Genomic DNA, 19,286 nt, shown 5'->3' on the forward strand with positions numbered 1-19,286 from the left:
AGCAACTTTCGCCTAAGATCAAAATCACAGCAGAAACGTTTCTCGTAAAACCGGCAGAAACAACTCTACTTTGACATATGTACACATATTACTGATTTACAACCTTCGTAAAACCGGTTATATGATATGATAAATTATCGTATAGCCCACAGTCGGAAATAATATGATAAATTATTCATAACGAAACTAAGTCCTAACAACCAAACGGTTAACGGAAAATCTAAACTTTTCGAAAATTGACCAAGTTCAATACGCTCCACAATTCACTTTGAGCTTGCAACGTTTTAACCATAATACACGGAATGTAAGGAAAAATTCGTAACAAAGCTTCTAGAGCTATACGAAACATCCTAAAAAATGCACGAAATACATCTCGGAAGTCCAACACTTCATAAAGCACTATGAAGGTAAACGCTTGTTCCCATGGACAAATTTACCTTTGTGTCTGCTCTGGTGTGTGGAGGTGGTTTCGGGGGTGCAAAACGTTTTATATAGGTATCTATAAACCTAGTTGGAGAGGGAATATTCTCCTGCTCCTGAATTTTCGCTGTGGCGCGAATATCGATCGATGTTCCTGTATAAGTGTCGATCGATGTGAGCGTTTGTTTTGCTGGACGAGGGTGGGTATCGACCAATGTCGAGTGCACTTTGTCGATCGATGTTGGAAACGTGTTGGTGAACTTATGTGTTTCAAGTCTTTCTTCCTGAAAAGACATTTCTATTGCACGTTCTTTTCAATAATCCTCATTGTATTCCTCTGTATGTTCCTCGTTAGGTGAAGTAATTACAGTGTCAACTGCAAAACTTTCATGGAAACCACTGTCTACCCAACTGCCTATGGAATAATCATCACGTCCTCTCTTGCTTGGAGGTTGGAAGGAAAAGTGTGGGTAACAATGATTAGGTGGAGCGAAATGGTCAACCGGCTGCTTTACGTCGAGCGACGTGTTGTTGCGGTCATCGGTCACTGTTGACTCATTGGAATCGATCGATGGAAAAGTGGGGGTGTCGATCCATTCCGAGTACTCTGTTTTGTACTCCGATTCGTACTATGCTCTACAATGGCATGCGCCAATGAAGCCAAGTTCTTTCCCGTAATCCACAAAATTAATGACCTTTCTCTTAAATTGGATAGGGTCGTAGTGGATGTTGGGGTCTATGAGCGTCAGACGCAATTGTTTTTGTTCATGTCACATACAACTCCTACTGTAGCTAGGAAAGATCTTCCATGCAGAAGTGAAGAGGTCCAGTTAAGCTCGATGTCTAGGACATGAAAATCTACCAGAACAAGGGCATTACCAATCTGTACCTCCAGATCTCTTATGATACCTCCTGATCGTTTTTCTGAAAGATCCACGAAGGTGAAGGATTCTGTTGAAGGTTCGATGGTCAAACCAAGCTGGTCTGCCATGATCCTAGGGAGGATACTAACTGATGCTCCTATGTCACACATTGAATGGGGAAATTCAACACCCTTGACTACGCATGGTATTGCAAACTTCCTAGGATCACTTTTCTTCGTCAATGTGATCCTTTGTCTCATCGTCTCTCTGATTTGATGAAACATTCTCCTAATGTCCTCCTCAGTTACCTTTGTTTCTCTGAAGAACATCCACAACCGGTGTGTGAAGTAAGCTTCATCAAAAGCTTTTTCGATTGGGATTCTGAGGACTCTTTTAGTGAAACCATCCATCTCCTTATCGTTAGCTTCCCTCTTAAGGTTCTTAGGAATTGTCTCCTTTCTTTTCCTTAACCTTCTCCCTTCAGTTTCCTGATTTTCTTGAACTGGTTCTGGTGAACTATTTAAAGGGTTGGGTTTTGGTTCGGGTGGGTTAGCTAATGGTTTAGGTGGTGGTCTGAGTGCGTTGATATAATCATTATCGATTGAGGGTAACCGCACTCGGTATGTCAGAGGTGCATGTCGATCGATGGGAGGTGGGGTGTGACGATCAACGTCAGACTCACTCTGTCAATCGATGGTTGGGTCAACCGATCGATCGATTTTATCATAGAAAGGGGAGGGTGGGTGAGGATGCTTAGCTGCGAATTCTTCATGAGTTAGAATTTGAACCGCATTGCATTCAGTCGATTCAGCGGACGACGTCGATTGATGACTGAAGTAATCCATTCATCGATCTTCGTCATGGTCTGTCGATCGATGCGAGTTCGTCGACATCGGTCGACACCATTGGGATCCGCCGAGACTCATGGAGCTTTCGATTTCGAAGTCTCCTTCCTCAAGCTTTTCATGTCTCACCACTTGCCAGAAATCATCATCTATGATGGCATTTACGTGGTGTTTTCCTTTATCAGCTCCTGCCTCTCTAGCGAAAACTTATTGCCCCTTTATAGTCTCTTCAGTCTGAATTACTTGCGTTTCAAGTTTTTTCACCTGAGTCGCTAAGGTCTCGATTTTGGTGTTCAGATTGTTGTAGGCGGAATCTATTTTACCGTTGAATCCACGGTTATTTGTTGTTGTCCCAACAGTACTCGATCAAGCATTTCTTCGATCTTGCTTTCCTGAGTCAGGGGTGGTGGATTCTGGTAGTAAGAGTTCGAGTAGCTTTTGCTGTTGTTGAAGGGTTTTTGAAATTGTGAACTCTGGTTACTTCTTTGACCATTTCCAAAGAAGTTTCTGTTTCCGCCCTGGTTTCCAAATTTCTAGAATCCGGTACCTCCGATGTAGTTCACATTTTCTTCTCCTTCCGTATCTGCTACTACTCCTTCGGCTGAACAGACTTGCTTCCTAAGAAGCTCGTGCACCACATCTAACTTAGCTCTTACTTCGTCCATCTGTTCCTTCCCGATAGAGGCTACAAACTTCTTCCGTTCAGAGTCAATGTTTTTGGTGCTGCTGATGTTAGCGAGGTTTTCGATAAGTCTCACAGCTTCCAACGGATTCCGCGTAGTGAAGTTTCCTTCACTCACCGTATCAAGAGCCATTTGATACATTAAGGCGAGACCTCGGAAGAAAGTGCTTAGCAGCTGCACTTTGTTAAATCCGTGGTGTGGACAGTCTCGCTGGAAGAACCTAAATCTCATCCTTGCATCTTTGAAGGACTCTCCAGCGTCCTGAGAAAATGTGAAAATTTTGTTCCGAAGTTCTTCAGTGAGCGCCTCATCGAAGAAGTTTCGTAAGAAAGCATTCTTAATGTCGGCCCAGGATGTTAAGGATCCTGTGGGTTGCTGCCTAAGCCAGTGCATCGCTTCTCCATTTAGCGTGTATCTGAAGAGCTTGCACAGCAGGTAATCTTCGGGGACTCCTTCCATCCGAATAGCAGCGATTAGATCCTCGAACCGTTTCAGATGGTCCATAGGATGCTCGTGCGGTAACCCAGAGTAGGGTATCTGCGACACGAGAGTGTAGTATTGAGGCTTCAGCTCGAAATTCTGCTTCTGGATCTCCGGAAGTCGAATAGATGATCTGTTGGAATAGTACTCATCTGGGCGATTGTAGTCGGCCAGTGGTTTCGATCTAGCTTCCTCGTCTACAGGTTGTGCAGCTCCTGTAGCATCAGCATCAGGGATTACAGTCCCCTGAGCGTCTATTTTCTGACCTGTTGCATTACGCAGATGACCGTTCTGATCATACAGGTTTCCGTTATCGTCCTGTTTTAGAATAATAATGTTTACCATTTTTGACGACACAGTATCGATCGACGTACGCGGTGTAGTATCGATCGTTGTCGAACGATTGGGATCGATCGACGATGAAGGTCTGGTGTCAGTCGACGGTTGGTTGTGCATATCGATCGACGATGAAGTCGTTGTGTCGAGCGATGTGGAACGTTGACCTCTACGGATGGTGCGTTCCAAGTGAGCAGGATCGTCTGAGAACAGCAAGTCTTTCTCCTTGTTGCTTCTGGTACCGTTGGGCATGCACCTAAAAAGACAAGAAAAAAAAATTATGTTAGAAAGGGGGTAGAGAAAAGAATAAGAATCAATAAAACTAAATCTAATGGCGATCAAAGCTCCCCGGCAACGGCGCCAAATTTGATACCACTCAAATTACCCTAAGGAGTGTTACTCTCATCAAAAGAGGTTCAGATGTAGTATTCAGGGATCGAATCCACAAGGAGCTAGGGAACAATTAAATCTAGTGTTTATTAATTCTAAGAGTTGTAAATGTTTAAATGAAATAGCAATAAACAAGCGAAGTAAATAGTAAATGTAACTTGGTTGGAAATGATATTAGATGCAGGGCCACTATTCAGGTGTTGGAAATTATAATATCTATAGATGCCTATTTGTTGCATGCATGATATGTTTCACTGGTTAACAGGCTAGATCTCGTGTCTCAACGGTTAGTATGTTGACAACGAGAGAGTGTCGATCGATGGTCCTATTGGGACATCGACCGATACACCTTTGCCTACGTCGACCGATAGTCAGTTGAGGACATTGATCGACGGGTTCTAGCCAGGCATATGCGCGAGTATGATATGCCCTATTAAGATACTAAATTGGCGGTTAGCCCTCTCTAGTAGTCCTAATATGGCAGATATATGTAAGGATGGGATAACATGGGTGCTTGAGTATGCAATCCTATGATCAAGTTCTAGTTAGCAAGGCTAAAACAAGCAATGAATACAAATCTATCATGAATATCACAACAAGGGAGATCTATAGTTTGGGGCTAATCCCACACACCTATCTGAACCCTGGATCTAATAATTGAACTACTCAGACATAGTAAAGCAATTCATAATAATGAAGAAATGGGAATTCATAGAATAGATGAAAAGAAATGAAAACAAGGAGTTCCAATCACAAGTGATCTTCTCTCCAAAACTCTCTCTTCTCTCTCAAAATAAAACTGTAACTCCAAAGGCTCTCCTGCCGTCAAAACAGTTAGAGTATATAATCTACTAGGTTAAAAACTCGTCAGGGCATTTTTGTAATTTGGCTTGGCCTTGGGTTTTAAGTCCGCTGGATCCAAAATGTCGCGTGTCTGATGTCTCGACATCGATCGATGTAGACAAACATCGATCGATGGTACTTGTCTACATCGATCGATATTAATCATCATCTGTCGAGGCATCTCTTGGTATCGATCGTCAGCACTGATGCGCATCGATCGATTGTTCTTCCTCTCGTCGACCTCTACATGGTCAGCTCGGGTGAAACGTCCTTTAAGCTCCAAAATGCTCCAAAGTCATAGCTTTACTCCGAAATACACCTGAACTTGAAAACATACCTAGAAGAGTAGAAAACATAGATATATATATAGTAAAACACTTATATACCATGGATGAAAACGGGTCAAATCCAAGGTATATCAGACGTCGACAGACATCCAAGAAGACTCAGAAGCCGATCTGCTCGGGATAGCTCTCCGTTCGACAAACCGATGACGGAAGAGGAGGAAATCCTCTATTGGAACGAACAAGAAGCGCTGGCTGAAAAGCAAACCGAGCTCACTCGCAGTAAACGCCGATAGGCTCGGAAATCTGCTGGCGAGACGTCGGATATCCGCGATCTTCGCAACTACATCACCAAAACTGCGGCAGAAGTAAGAGCCGTGAAATCCCGAATCCATTATGCTACCAGCGCTAGGCTGCTGGAAGGGGCTCGGAAGACCTCCTTCAGCACTCGTATTTCAGATATGAGGGTATCCGATCCGGGAAAAATCAAAGTACCAAAGTATGATGGTACGACCGATTCGAAAGCGCACCTTCAAGCTTTCCACATCATGATGGGAAGAGCGAGACTGAAGGACAGCGAAAAAGATGCCAGCTACTGCCGCCTGTTCGTCGAGAATCTGGAAGGAGCGGCACTCGAATGGTTCGCACGGCTTAAGCGCAACTCTATCGGGAGTTTCTGACAGCTCACGTCGGAATTTCTCAAACAATACTCTATGTTCATAGATTGAGAAACTTCCGATGTCGATCTCTGGAGTCTGTCCCAGAGGGAAGACAAACCCCTCCGCGAGTTCATCAGCCGGTTCAAGCTGGTAATGTCCAGGGTCAGCGGGATAAGCGACAAAGTGGCCATTGACGCGCTCAGAAAGACGCTCTGGTAAAAGTCGAAATTCAGAAAATGGATAACCCTCGACAAACTGCGGACGATCCAGGACGCCCTCCACAAGGCAACAGACTACATCATAATCGAGGAAGAAACAAAAGTTTTATCGCAAAAACATAAGTCGGCAAGACCATCCTCGAAAGACGTAGATCCGAAAGCAAAGAAGAAGAACTCTCGTAACAACAAGTATGTCCATCACGAGAGGGGAGATCTCCAAGGAGCGCACAATAACGCAATCGGTTTGGACCAAGGCCGAACCACAGGTAATACATGGACTCGCAATCAATGATATGACGAAAACACCTTCTGCGAGTTCCACCAGTCCCGAGGACACTCCACGACTAACTCCAAAGTCTTGGGAGCATGGCTGGCCGCGAAGCTACTATCTGGGGAACTCTCGGAAGTGACCAGCGTGAAAGATTTCATCCTCGATTCCGATCGCCCCCCGAAGGCGGATAGAAATCCTACCGCGGAAAAATCCCCTCAAAGAAAACAATCCGGGGATAAACGCGGCAGAAGGCCAGATGACAAGGGAAACGACAACAATCGTCGCAGGATCAACATGATCATCGGAGGATCGCAATATTGCAACGATACGGTTTCGGCCATCAAGGCTTACCAGCGGAAGGCCAAGTCGAGTGCAAACTGGCCCACATGGTCTCCTCCCCGAGACGGTCAAAATTGCTCAATCACCTTCACCAAGGAGGAAGCTGGCGGGATCGATCAACCTCACTGCGATCCGCTCGCTATAGATCTCGTCATACGAGATCTGGAAGTCGGAAGAGTACTCATTGACATGGGAAGCACGGTCAATGTTATCTTCCGCGACACTCTCAATCAAATGAGCATTGAACTCGGAGAAGTAACTCCAACGCCGAAACCACTCACGGGTTTTTCAGGCGAAGTGTCGATGACCCTCGGGTCAATCCAGCTGCCAGTCATGGCCCAGGAGATCACGAAAATCGTCGAGTTCGCGGTGGTCGATCATCCTGCCATCTACAACGTGATCATGGGAACCCCATGGCTCAATGCCATGCAAGCCGTCCCATCGACATACCACCTGGGTGTCAAATTCCCGACCCCAAGCGGAGTCGCAGCTATCTGGGGATGTCAGAAACAGTCGCGGCTATGCTTCCTCGCAGAGCACAAGTTAAGGCAAATCGCGACTTCTGCGACGACAAATCGCAAGCGCATGAAGATAGATCAATCTTCGGCCAAAAACACTTCAAGGAAAGACGATTTAACATCGTCCGCCAACGCAAATGCCTCGGACGTCGAAACTCAACACGAGTCCGAACCCGACACTACAACTCAATCTGAACATCCAAAAAGGAGCACTGACCCGGCCACGGTCGTCACGATCAAGGCGGTCAGCACGGCGACAACCGCCGAGTAAAAAACGCTCGCGGCATAAGACAGAACTACGAGATGGCTTGATCCTCGAAAGGGGTACGTAGGCAGCTCGTCGAAAGACGAGTTCAGCCATCCCCCCTCTCTAAAAGGGGGGGGAGTGGGTGCGTATACTCGTATACTCCCACATAGGAAAAGATGCGTTATTGTAATCAAGTTTTTTTTGGTTTAGCACTTCCACTTGGCTTAAAAATTGTCTCTGGGAAGATGCTCGATTCATACCATACAAGTCGTATAAGCCGAGAACCTATCGCGGACTTTAAATCGGTACGAATCAGGAAGAAATTGCAACAGGAAAAACGATAGCCGGCTAGTCACCGCACAAACCTTAAACCGAAAGTAAACCTAGGTCTTGCCCTAAACCCATCGCATTGGTCTCAGACATCTTAAGACATGATATCTAAACGATACGAGATCCTAAATCATGTCTCTCCGTTCACATCTCAACATTCCCGAAAGTCGTAAGAGTAAGTAATTTTTTATGAAAAGTCACGGACGAACCGACAGATTGAACGTCTCAACGGAATTGAATATGAGATGACAACTCATATTTAATTCGAACCTACTCAGAAAAATTCATAAAAACATACCCATCATATATATAAAAGTCGCATAAAGCGGTAGGGATTCAAAGCCACCAACGGCCAGTCCCGGTAAAACGATAAAACAGCCAAAACAGGTCCATACAATCTCTCGAAATAAAGACCACACTCGGCCACAAACGCAAGACAAAGAAACAAACTCCTCCCTCTGAATGATCACTTCACCTCTCAAGGTTCAAAGTAAAAGTCTCTGGACAGCGAAGCTCCAAACGCATCCGAAGGACGATCTACTTCCTCGCCATCACCGGGAAACTCGGTCGCGATCAGGAGAAAATGGGATGGGATCCCAGAATCCCTGGATCTTCCTGGCGATCAGAGGAATCAGCGCCTCAGCATGAGCATGTTCCTTCATGCCGCCCTCCATCAACATCATCTCCTTCTCAAAAACGTAGTCATCCGCCTGCGTTTTCCAAAGACTCCCGACCGAACCGCGACATTTGCGGAAATCGCCCACCAAGGTGAAAGCATTCTTGAGATTCCCGTACTCAGTCTGGAATTGAGAGGCACGAGTCTTCATCACCTCGATGATCTCCCTCTTACCCTTATGTTCCGCTTTACGAACGGCCCTTGCATGATCACGAGCGAGTTGCGCATCTCGCTCCAACATCTCGCCTTGCATGCGAGCAAGTTCCCTTTCCGCTTTCTCCTCTTTAAAGTGATAGACCATGGCTTCTCTATGGCTCGCCTCAATGGCCGAGCCCAGCAAGCTCAGGCCCTGAAAAACCGATTGGAATGTTATAAGCGGAAAAAATAAATACTTAAGGCAATCACCAAAAAATTCTTGAAAACTAACCCCATTGATGATGAGAGACCCTTCTGCGACGACTGTCGGCCTCACCGTTTTGTTCGTAGGCGGAGGAGCAGCGAAGCCCGAGGGTAGACCAGCAAAGAAATCGTCAAAGTCCAGAATAGGGACCTTGCTCGTACCACGTCCATCGCCATAAGCAAGGTCTGGATCCCATCCTGGAAGCATAGAGTCGTCCACCAAAAACTCTATGTCACCAAGGTCGATATCTCTCCCTTTCCAAGAGTTCAACTCCGTCGCAACTGCTGGAGCTGCAACGGGACTCTGGTCGTCGGGTTCGGAGTCGCTTCCCATTTCCGCGACCGAAGTAGAACCAGGATGTACAAACCTCAACGCCTTTCGAACTCTCTCCGACTGTGGGCTATACGATAATTATTCTCTTAATAGTCACACGATGTTTTTAGACAAATCGTAGATTGTCGTTTAGCCGTTAAGCGATGGAGCGATGGTTTCTCAAATAGTTTGGCTTGGGGAGAAGGATGTGTTCACTCAGATAGCCAAGGATGTTGTAGGTCAAAGATTAGACCATGGTACTTTAACATTTAAGGTCATGTTAGTTTACAATCGTCCATTAAAGGTGATGGCAAATATTGGTTTGGACCTTTAGTGGAAGGCATAATTGACTGATGGCTAAAAAGTGCTTGTCGAGATTGATAGGCCAAGTTTGTCGTGGTTATCCGTGCTAATATGACCGATAGTCGTAGAAAACGATTCTCCGCTCTAGGTTTCAGTTATACGACGAATATTTCGTATAATGTGACCTATAGTCTTATGACAATCGAGTCTTTTTGTCTTAGGAAGACGAAGCCCAAGAGGTTTGCTATACAAGACATACTTCTTCATAAGGCCTGTTATGTTAACTTTAGAAAGTTTCTTCGTAAGACTTCGTCTGATTGTACGAAGGATTTTTCGCGGAAGTAATGGGGACCGGTTTTACGATGGTTGTAAATCGGTGATATGTATACATATGTCAAAGTAGTGTTGTTTCTGCGGGTTTTACAAGAAACGTTTCTGCTGTGATTTCGATCTTAGGTGAAAGTTGCTTGGAGTTACTCATGGAGTGTTACCGAAGTTTATTTCATTACGATCTAGTCGCAGAACGTTTTTCATAGGTTTTTTGAGCGGATTCTCATGACACATTCATTTCTGGAACGAATTGGTCAACCAGAGGGGGATCTAGCTAACCATCGGGAGGAAAGTGTTCCTTTTAATGTGCACGATGCTACATCTATTCTCGAGTTTTCTTCGTCGCAAATGTTTTCGATGCTTTTCCGTGACTCACTTAGTACAACGGAAACTGAAAGAAATGCTTTGGTGATTGAAGATTTCTCGTAAAAAATTTTAAACGAAAATGGCTTTCTAAAGCTGGAAAAGGGTTCAATACTTTGGCTAATCGTCGAGTTTCAGATTGATATTGATACATGTTTTCTGTACGCATGATTGCGACAAGAAATGATGTTTAGTTTTTGAGATTATGTTTGTGATCGTCTGGATATGTTGCTAGCATTTAGACGAATTTAAGATTTTTGTTTGCCTATTTGGGACTATTTGCTTTGACAAAATCGTTTTCTTGACGATTTGCAAAAAAAAATTGAAGTTTGGGAGTATACATGTATAGTATACGTACCTACTCCTTTTTTTTACGGAAGAAAACGGCTGAACCGAATACTTTGAAAGGTTGTGTACGTTTCTTCTTCTGAGGTTTGGAATGATCGATAATCCGAGACGATTTAAAGACGACGCTTGGACTTTGATTTGGTTGTTTCCATGTTGATGACTTAGAATATGTCGGTTCCGAGAAAATTGCCAAAAACGAATCAGTTTTAAGACGACTTCGATGTCTCTTGTTTTTTCTACCCTTAGGAAGTGAGCTTGATATGCGTGGCGATCGTTTCTCGATTTTGGAGAGTTTAGATCGGTTTGCAAGATCTGGATGAACAGTTATGGAACGATATATCAAGACAGGAAAAATTGCCTAAGATTTAGTTCGCTAGACTATCCACCTAGGGTTTACGTTCCCTAAAGTTCTATGGCAGTCTGAAAGGCGTTTTTATTTCTTAGTAATTTCCTACAGAAATTCCAAGTCTGATTTCAAAAATTTCAAGTCGGAATACCTTATTCTCTCGAAGATGCAGTTTTGTCTCTTCTCAGTTTTGCTTGCTCATTTCCCCTTCCTCTTCTCGTGTATGTTCGCCATTTTTGATATGGGTGTTTATCCTTTGAAACTTTGCATTTATTTTCCGAACTTGACTGTTATCTTCTCCTTAGATATGATGTCAATTTTAATAAAGAGGTTCAACGTAATCGTATAGTTGAGGCAGCTAAGGTGTTAAGTTAACAGTTGCCGTTTTATACGATTAATCTGAATCCATGCGAGAAAACAAGTGTTTGCGGTTTTTTTTTATCGTAAAGTTTCAATAGTAACTCTAATCGAGACGAAACAAGGGATGTTTCTTTAACACTCTAGAACAATTTTAGACATCGGTCAGTCAGCCGGGCAACAATCAAACAAGAACATGCCCGAACGACCTTCCTCTGCCAAGTCCAGAAGTGTCACGATGGGTTGAGAATAGACTTCCCAAGTCACAAAACATAATTCTGTAACCTAGAAAATCCATTCAAAACTTGTTTCCTCTAATCTTCGGCCTGAGGCTTTGCAACCCGTACCGAATCATAGAGTTGTGTTAGGTTGGACTAACCTAATATCAGATTCAACCCGACACGAATATAAAATATACTTTATTTCATATATATAAAACATGAAGTTCACATACCCAAAATATTATACATAGGGTCCATGGACGAAGTCGAAAGTAAAACATACATTCATATATCTTGAAAACGAGTCTTTAGCAAAATATGTCCAATCTATACCCGATCCTACAGTTAAGCGAGTGCTACGGTCTTTTCTACTGGTCAACTGCAAAAGGATGTGAGGAGTGACTGAACTAGTTTCACTCAGTGAGCCAGGGTTCCCTATCTAACATATACAACTACCCGTCATTCTAAACCCAACCCCAAACACAAGCAAGACGGATAGTTTAACAATCAATAAAGCATGACCGATTTACGCAAAAAACCATTAAACCCTAATAAATCAAAACACTCTTTATGAGTGTCGCGTCAATCAACCATATATATAGACTCCTAGGGCCCAACAGAATCATTCTTCCTCCACATAAGGGACACCGGCAATCCCTTCATGATATCACTCAAATTACCCTAAAGAGTGTTACTCTCATCAAAAGAGGTCGAGTTATAGTACTAAGGGATCGAATCCACAAGGAGCTAGGGAACCGATTAGATCTAAACAATTTATAATAAACTAGGCTAATAGATTATAAAGCAGTAAAATAGCAATTAAATAAACAAAGCAGTAAACAAGTTGAACAAGTCAATTGTTCAGCTTGGCAAGGGTTGTTCGATGGAAGGATGGTTGCTAGATCTAGGGTTTCTATTCAGGTGTTGGAGATTATAATTACTATAGGTACCTATTTGTTGCATGCATCATATGTTAGAGCTCAACCGCTTAACTCAGTGATCAGCTATCGCATGTTTCACTGGTTAACTCGCTAGATCTCGTGTCTCAACGGTTAGTATGTTGACAACGAAAGAGTGTCGATCGATGGTCCTATAGGGACGTCGACCGATATACCTTTACCTACGTCGACCGATAGTCAGTTGAGGACATCGATCGACGGGTTCTAGCCAGGCCTATGCGCGAGATGATTTGCCCTATTAGGATGCTAAATTGGCGGTTAGCCCTCTCTAGCAATCCTAATATGATAGATAGAGGTCAGGATGGGATAACAAGGATGCTTGTGTATGCAATCCTATGATCAATATTCTAGTTAATTACTCTAGAACAAGCAATAAGTATAGATCTATCATGAATATCACAACAAGGCAGATCTATAGTTTGAAGCTAATCCCACAAACCTATCTGAACCCTGGATCTAACAGGTGGATCTACTCAGACATGAAAACATAAATCATAGATGAATATATAGAAAAACTGAAATGAAATAGATGAATAAAACCAAAGGAGTTTGAGGAGGACTCTGATAGGAGTTCCTCCCTTCTCTCCTAACAAAACTATGAATCAAAGAAAGTGTGTAAAAAGCGTAGCCGTCAACAATGGCTTAGAAATAACATAAATAGGGTTTCTGGTCGTCCAAGGGTATTCTGGTAATTTGTGGTTACTTCTGGGCTTCACGCAGTCATAAAATATACAAGGCCCACGATCTGGGATCTCCATCGATCGACGTGCAGAGTGCTGCATCGATTGACGTGGCTTCCTCTTCTCGGCAGCTTCCTCTCGCGAGGCAGACTGACCACTCTTCAGTAAAACGGGCATGCTGATTGACCTGAGACCGGTGGCATTGGAAAGCTAACTCAAAGCTCTATCTTGTGTCAAAATATGGGCTCAATCTAACGGTCGGAAGGTCTCCATCCATAGATAAACATCTGACGCGTCTGTGCAACTCTGCACTTCCAAAGGCTCCAAAAGACTCCAAAATCACCATATTTCTCCTAAACGTCCTTGAGCCTGTAAATACTCTAAATAGACTCCAAAACATAATAATTGTATCTTAAAACACTTTAAAACACTTATAGACCATGATTAAAAATAGGTAAAATATATGGTCTATCAACTCCCCCAGACTTACCCTTTTGTTTGTCCTCAAGCAAAACAGACGGGTAGTCTCTCTGAAAGAGGTTTTGAAAACAGCAGGGACTCACATGATTTAAAACTTAGAATCATCACCTCTACAATATTGCAATCCACATCTAAAAAGTCCTAATCACAGAAGCACATTATACAATATCCTAGCTTAGCAATCAAATTCACCTAGCCAACATCTTAGCAAATCACGTCTGACATTCCCCTCTACCAACCTCATTTCTTAACATAAATAAATGTGTATGCTTTACATTGAGAGTATCGATCACAAGACACATGGACTCTTACCCCAACAGGTATCTGAGTAAACAGGTAAGTCTTGTTCTGGTTTCTTTTACTCTATATCTCCCTTCTCTGAATCTTTTTTTATCTCAATTCCAATGAACAAAGATGCTGATGCAGTCCATCTTATTCACCTTCTTTTCGATTTTTTATTATTATTATTTTTTTTCTTTTTCTTTTCTTGACAAAGTGTAGGCGAATAGTGGGGTCATCGGTAATGTACCTACCCCTCGCTTCCAATAATGTGTGATCATTCTATTAGAGTAGAATAATGGGGTCATCGGTAATGTACCTACCCCTCTAAACCGCAAGAAATCATCTCAATCTTTTATTTTATTTTATTAGGATGCCAAAGGGAGGAGATAAGGAAACCAAAATCACTCATATTTTTATGTTTCCGACCTGAAGGAGGAATCCGATCCAGTGTATACCAAGCCCCAAGACAAGCAGTTAAGTCAAATTAGGTTGGAGGTCAGCTTCGGTTCCTTCAAACAATCTCAGCAAGTGTGAACATAGTTGACAGGTTGATCCACTTAAGTATCTTTAGTACTATCTGCAATCAGTAAGTCTAGAATGGTGCTAAAGAGTGGTTAGATAACAAGCATGAATCTAATAAGTTCATTATCCCCTTCGTGACTCAATAAAAACAGTTTTGAAAACATTTTATAAAACTCAATAGATAAGCAAATATCAGTAAACATCCCCCCAGACTTAAATTACACTGTCCCCAGTGTATATCTAGTCTAAGTTATGGTTTGAACATAAATAATAAGTAGACAATTTAACAAGTAAGAACGATAACGTACTTGACATCAGTGTCGATCGACACAATGAATAGACAATCGATCGATGTTGATGAAGTGCTGTCGATTGATAGTGACATGGTCTCATCGGTCGATGGCTAGAGCAATCATTCGACACAATGAAGAGACAATTGATTGTTGGATATGAAGCGCTGTCGATCGATATCGAGCTGGTGTCATCGGTCGATGTGCTGAGCAATCGTCTACTCGGTTCTGTTTTTTTTTTTTTAACTAACTAAAACACAATATTAGTAGAACCTCCCCCAGATTTAAACAACACTATCACTAGCGCTATCCAGTCTAAGATTAGTGGAAAAATAAATTATAAGGACAATATTTAACAAGGAAAAACGGTATACCTGCTTGGATGTGAGTGTTGAGAATCACAGTTAAGTGGCGATCGATACTCTTGATGCTCTGTCGATCGATGCTACGTAGCCATCATCGATTCTCCTGCAATCTCGTCTTCCTCGGATCTTGTCCTTTTACTTAACATAAAAAAACATTTAATACAATTAATATATAAATAATAAAACCAATAATCAATAAAAATAATAATCATAATATTTTTTTTCCGATGAACAGTGCTTTGCTACAGTGTCACTCGATGTTGCTGCTACAGTGTCTCTGCTACTGTACGTCGTTACTGTTCATCTTTTTTTTTTTACCTGAAATCTTTAGAAAACAAAGAATCAGTAATAAATGAAAGATAAACCATATTTAAAATTACCTAACAGTGGGTTTCCTCCCACTCAGCGCTTATTTTTAGTCATTAGCTTGACTTCTGCAGATCTGATTAAGTCCGCATAAGAATGAGAACTTGCTCCAAACCAAGTCTCAATGTCTACTCTTTGAAGCTTTATCATTCTTGTGTGAAAGCCTCCTCCATATACCCCTCTCCTTTGTCTATCATTTCAGAAATAAGGAGTGCTTTGAGCTTTGCAAAAGTCTGTGAGAAGCATCTGCTGCGCACTCTGGGTTTTCTGACACCATCTGAGAAGTGGGGAATCAATGATAACTGAGGTTCTCCCTTGATCCTTTTCCTCTTCTTCTAATTCTGCCTCTTCTTTCCCCCAGTCTTGTCTGATCGCATGGTGGTGTCTCCATCAAAAAGATTCTGACACACTTCAAACTCTTTCTACTCTGATTCGCCAAGGGTGTCGATCAATGGTATCTGACCGGTATCGATCGATGATGAAATGATAGTGTCAATCGATTTTGTTCTGTTGATGTCGCTCGATGGTACTTCTGTTGGGCAGTTATCTACTTCATCTCTAAATTGCATCCCTCTTTGAGAAGATTCTCCGTACTTATTATCATCAAATACTCCACCATAGGAACTTAACTCCATACTTTTATCTGGTGGGATACGAGATTCAGCTTCAAACACTTCATATGAAACAAAAAACTTCACAGGATCATGTATCCTCTTCACTCTTTTGCAAATTCCAACAGCTTCTTCTTTGCATAGAGGTGGTCTTATATTTTCGGGGACAGCAAGGTGTGAGGCTCCAGGCGTGTGTTCTTTTTTTCCAACCAGTTCTGGTTCAATCATGTATCTTGATAGTTCATCCAAACATGGGTGTCGATCGATGCAATCGGGTGGGTATCGAGCGATACAGTCGGGTGTTTGTTTATCGATGTTAGACGGCGACTGTAGATTGTAGGGTGGGTGTCGATCGATCTCGTCAGGTTTATGTCGGTCGATGTCGTTAGCCTTTAAGGAATTTTTTAGACCTTTTCCCGAAGCGGGCTGATCATCAAGCTTCTGCCTATACCATTCTTCCAACTCCAGAAAGTCTTTCAGAGTGACTTTGTCGACATCTGAGGTAAGATCACAGCTTGATTCATCGATGCTCTCCTGTGTCAAGTTTGCAATGTCCTGAGGACAACTCGATCTTTCAGGAATTTCAAGTGGAATCGATCGATGACAAAAGTCTGTGTCGATCATTTCTGAGGTACTAGGGTCGATCGACGAGGAGGTGGGGGTGACGATCGATGTTATGGTAAGGGTGTCGATCAATGATGAGCTCGTGTCACTAATATCAGCTACTTCTACTGTGCTCAGCTTTCCAGACTCATGTTGCTCATCATCCTCCACCATATATTCCAGCATAGACCTTATCTCAATCTCTAGATTTGCTGCAGCATCATAGAGAAATTTGTTGAGGAAGGCGTATATGATGTCATTCCAGGTAGTGAGAGATCGTAGTGGCAACTTTCTGAACCAATATGCTGCTTCTCCAGCAAGAGAATATGAGGATAATTTGCATAAATAGTAGTCTTCAGAGACTCCATTGCATTTGATGGTCGATGGCAGATCTACAAATGTTTCCAGGTGGCTAGAGGGATCTTCATGAGGAAAACCATGGAAAGAATGCTGACCCACAAGAGAGATATATGCAGGGTGCAGCTCAAGGACAGTATTCTGAAGTGCTGAGCGACGCAATGCAGACCTTTTAGCATAAGCATCCTCATGACTGTTATAGTCTCTAATTGTCTTTGGTCGTCCAGTCCTAACATACACAGTGGTAGCATCAGGGATTGTATAAGGTATCGATCGATGACAAATATATGTATCGATCGTTTCTGAAGTGCGGATATCGATCGATTCTGAGTTACTACTGTCGATCAATGCTGAAGTCGGATCTTTTGTATCAGCTTCTTCTACTTTGCTCTGCTCTCATGATACATGATATTCATCATCCTCAACTGTATCATGGTTGACCAGCTTTTCTCTGTTCAGTTCGTTCTTCTGCTTACTCTCATCTGCATGGTGAATCTGAATATCTGGCTGCTTGACATGAGTGGTCGGGATTTCAAAATCTTCATCCTTCTCGCTATAGGCAAAATCCATAATCTTACTATTACTAATCTGACTAAGACTAGTGATTATTCCTTTCTCGTGATCTTCAACCATCTTATCCACCATGTAATAAAACCTTCTACTTCGAGTCGCTACAGCTTCGCTAAAAAATTTACCTAGGAAGGCGCCTTTCATGTCTTTTCAGCAGGTTAGAGATCTTGGCTGCAGCTTACTAAACAAGCTAAAAGCATCTCCAGAGATAGTATAAGGGAAAATCTTGCATAGTATGAGGTCTTCAGATATTTGTTTCTGCTTACGCCTTGAAACTAGACCCTCAAACTCTTCGATGTGGTTTCTGGGATTTTCATGAGGAAAAGATCCTCACTTCCCCAATTATACCATTGGCTTGTCAGATCAAAGGTATTCATCTCAGCAACAACAATTACATCAGGGATTTCATTACCCTCTGCATTAATCAATTTTCCTGTGCGGGTGCAAGGGCGACCTTCTTCGTCTCGCCAAATACATTTCTTGTCGATCTTAAGTATGAGCGCTTCGACCTTGTCTGTCTCTCCGTAAGTGGTGTTCGTCATTGGAGGAACAGTGCCGCGATGAATAGTGTTTCGATGAACAGTGTTACGATGAACAGTGTTCGGATGAATAGTGTCGCGATGAACAGTGTTCGGGGTGAACAGTGTCGATCGATGGAATATGAACAGTGTCGATCGACGGAAGATGAATAGTGTCGAACGACACGGGATGAACAGTGTCGATCGATGGGATATGAATAGTGTCAACCAACATGGGATGAACAGTGTCGATCGACGAGACATGAATAGTGTCGATCGACGGGATATGAATCGTATCGCGATGAACAGTGTTCGGGTGAACAGTGTTCGGGTGAACAGTGTTCGGATGAACAGTGTCGATCGACGGAATTTGAATAGTATCGATCGACGGTAGGTAAACAGTGTTGCGATGAATATTATCGCGATGAACAATACTAGGATGAATAGTATTATGATGAACAGTACCTCGATGAATAGTACCTCGGTGAACAGTGTTGTTTGACGATTTGTTGGCTGTGTCGATCACCGCTGCTTGTCGTTTGTCGATCAACGTCGGATGAATGGTGTCGATCGATTGATTGTGTATGCTGTCGATCGATGCTTCTTGGAGGGTGTCGATCGATACTTCCCTCTTAGAATTACGGATCGTGCATAGACCAGCAGACTCCTTCCTTGAAGGACCTAGAAATCCTCTCTTCATTGCTCTGGTACTGATATGTATGTACCTGAAATAGAAGAAAAAATTTTATGAGTTTTTTCGAACAGTAACAAAACCTAGACTAAATCTAACTAAACAAGATAGCAATTTATAATAAACTACGCTAATAGATTATAAAGCAGTAACGAATCCTAAAGAGTGTTATTCTCATCAAAAGAAGTCGAGTTATAGTACTTAGGGAACGAATCCACAAAAAGCTTGGCAACCGATTAGATCTAAAAAATTTATAATAAACTAGGCTAATAGATTATAAAGCAGTAAAATAGCAATTAAATAAACAAAACAGTAAACAAGTTGAACAAGTCAATTGTTCAGCTTGGCAAGAGTTGTTCGATGGAAGGATGGTTGCTAGATCTAGGGTTTCTATTCAGGTGTTAGAGATTATAATTCCTATAGGTACCTATTTGTTGCATGCATGATATGTTAGAGCTCAACCGCTTAACTCAGTGATCAGCTGTCGCATGTTTCACTGGTTAACTCGCTAGATCTCGCATCTCAACGGATAGTATATTGATAACGAAAGAGTGTCGATCGATGGTCCTATAGGGGCATCGACCGATACACCTTTACCTACGTCGACCGA

The 19,286-nt window shown here is 42.5% G+C and overlaps 1 protein-coding gene and 1 non-coding gene across 2 annotated transcripts in view; both read left to right on the plus strand.

Annotated features, from left to right (window-relative positions):
- Positions 1–19,286, plus strand: part of LOC117128145 — a 734,122-nt gene that overhangs the window by 28,285 nt on the left and 686,551 nt on the right. The gene's annotated exons all lie outside the window — the stretch shown is intronic.
- Positions 2,999–3,104, plus strand: LOC117128696. The gene has a single exon (XR_004452090.1). It is a non-coding gene; the product is annotated as a small nucleolar RNA R71 (small nucleolar RNA).

The sequence above is a fragment of the Brassica rapa genome, chromosome A09 (genome assembly GCF_000309985.2).
Source record: "Brassica rapa cultivar Chiifu-401-42 chromosome A09, CAAS_Brap_v3.01, whole genome shotgun sequence".
Lineage (NCBI taxonomy): Eukaryota > Viridiplantae > Streptophyta > Magnoliopsida > Brassicales > Brassicaceae > Brassica > Brassica rapa.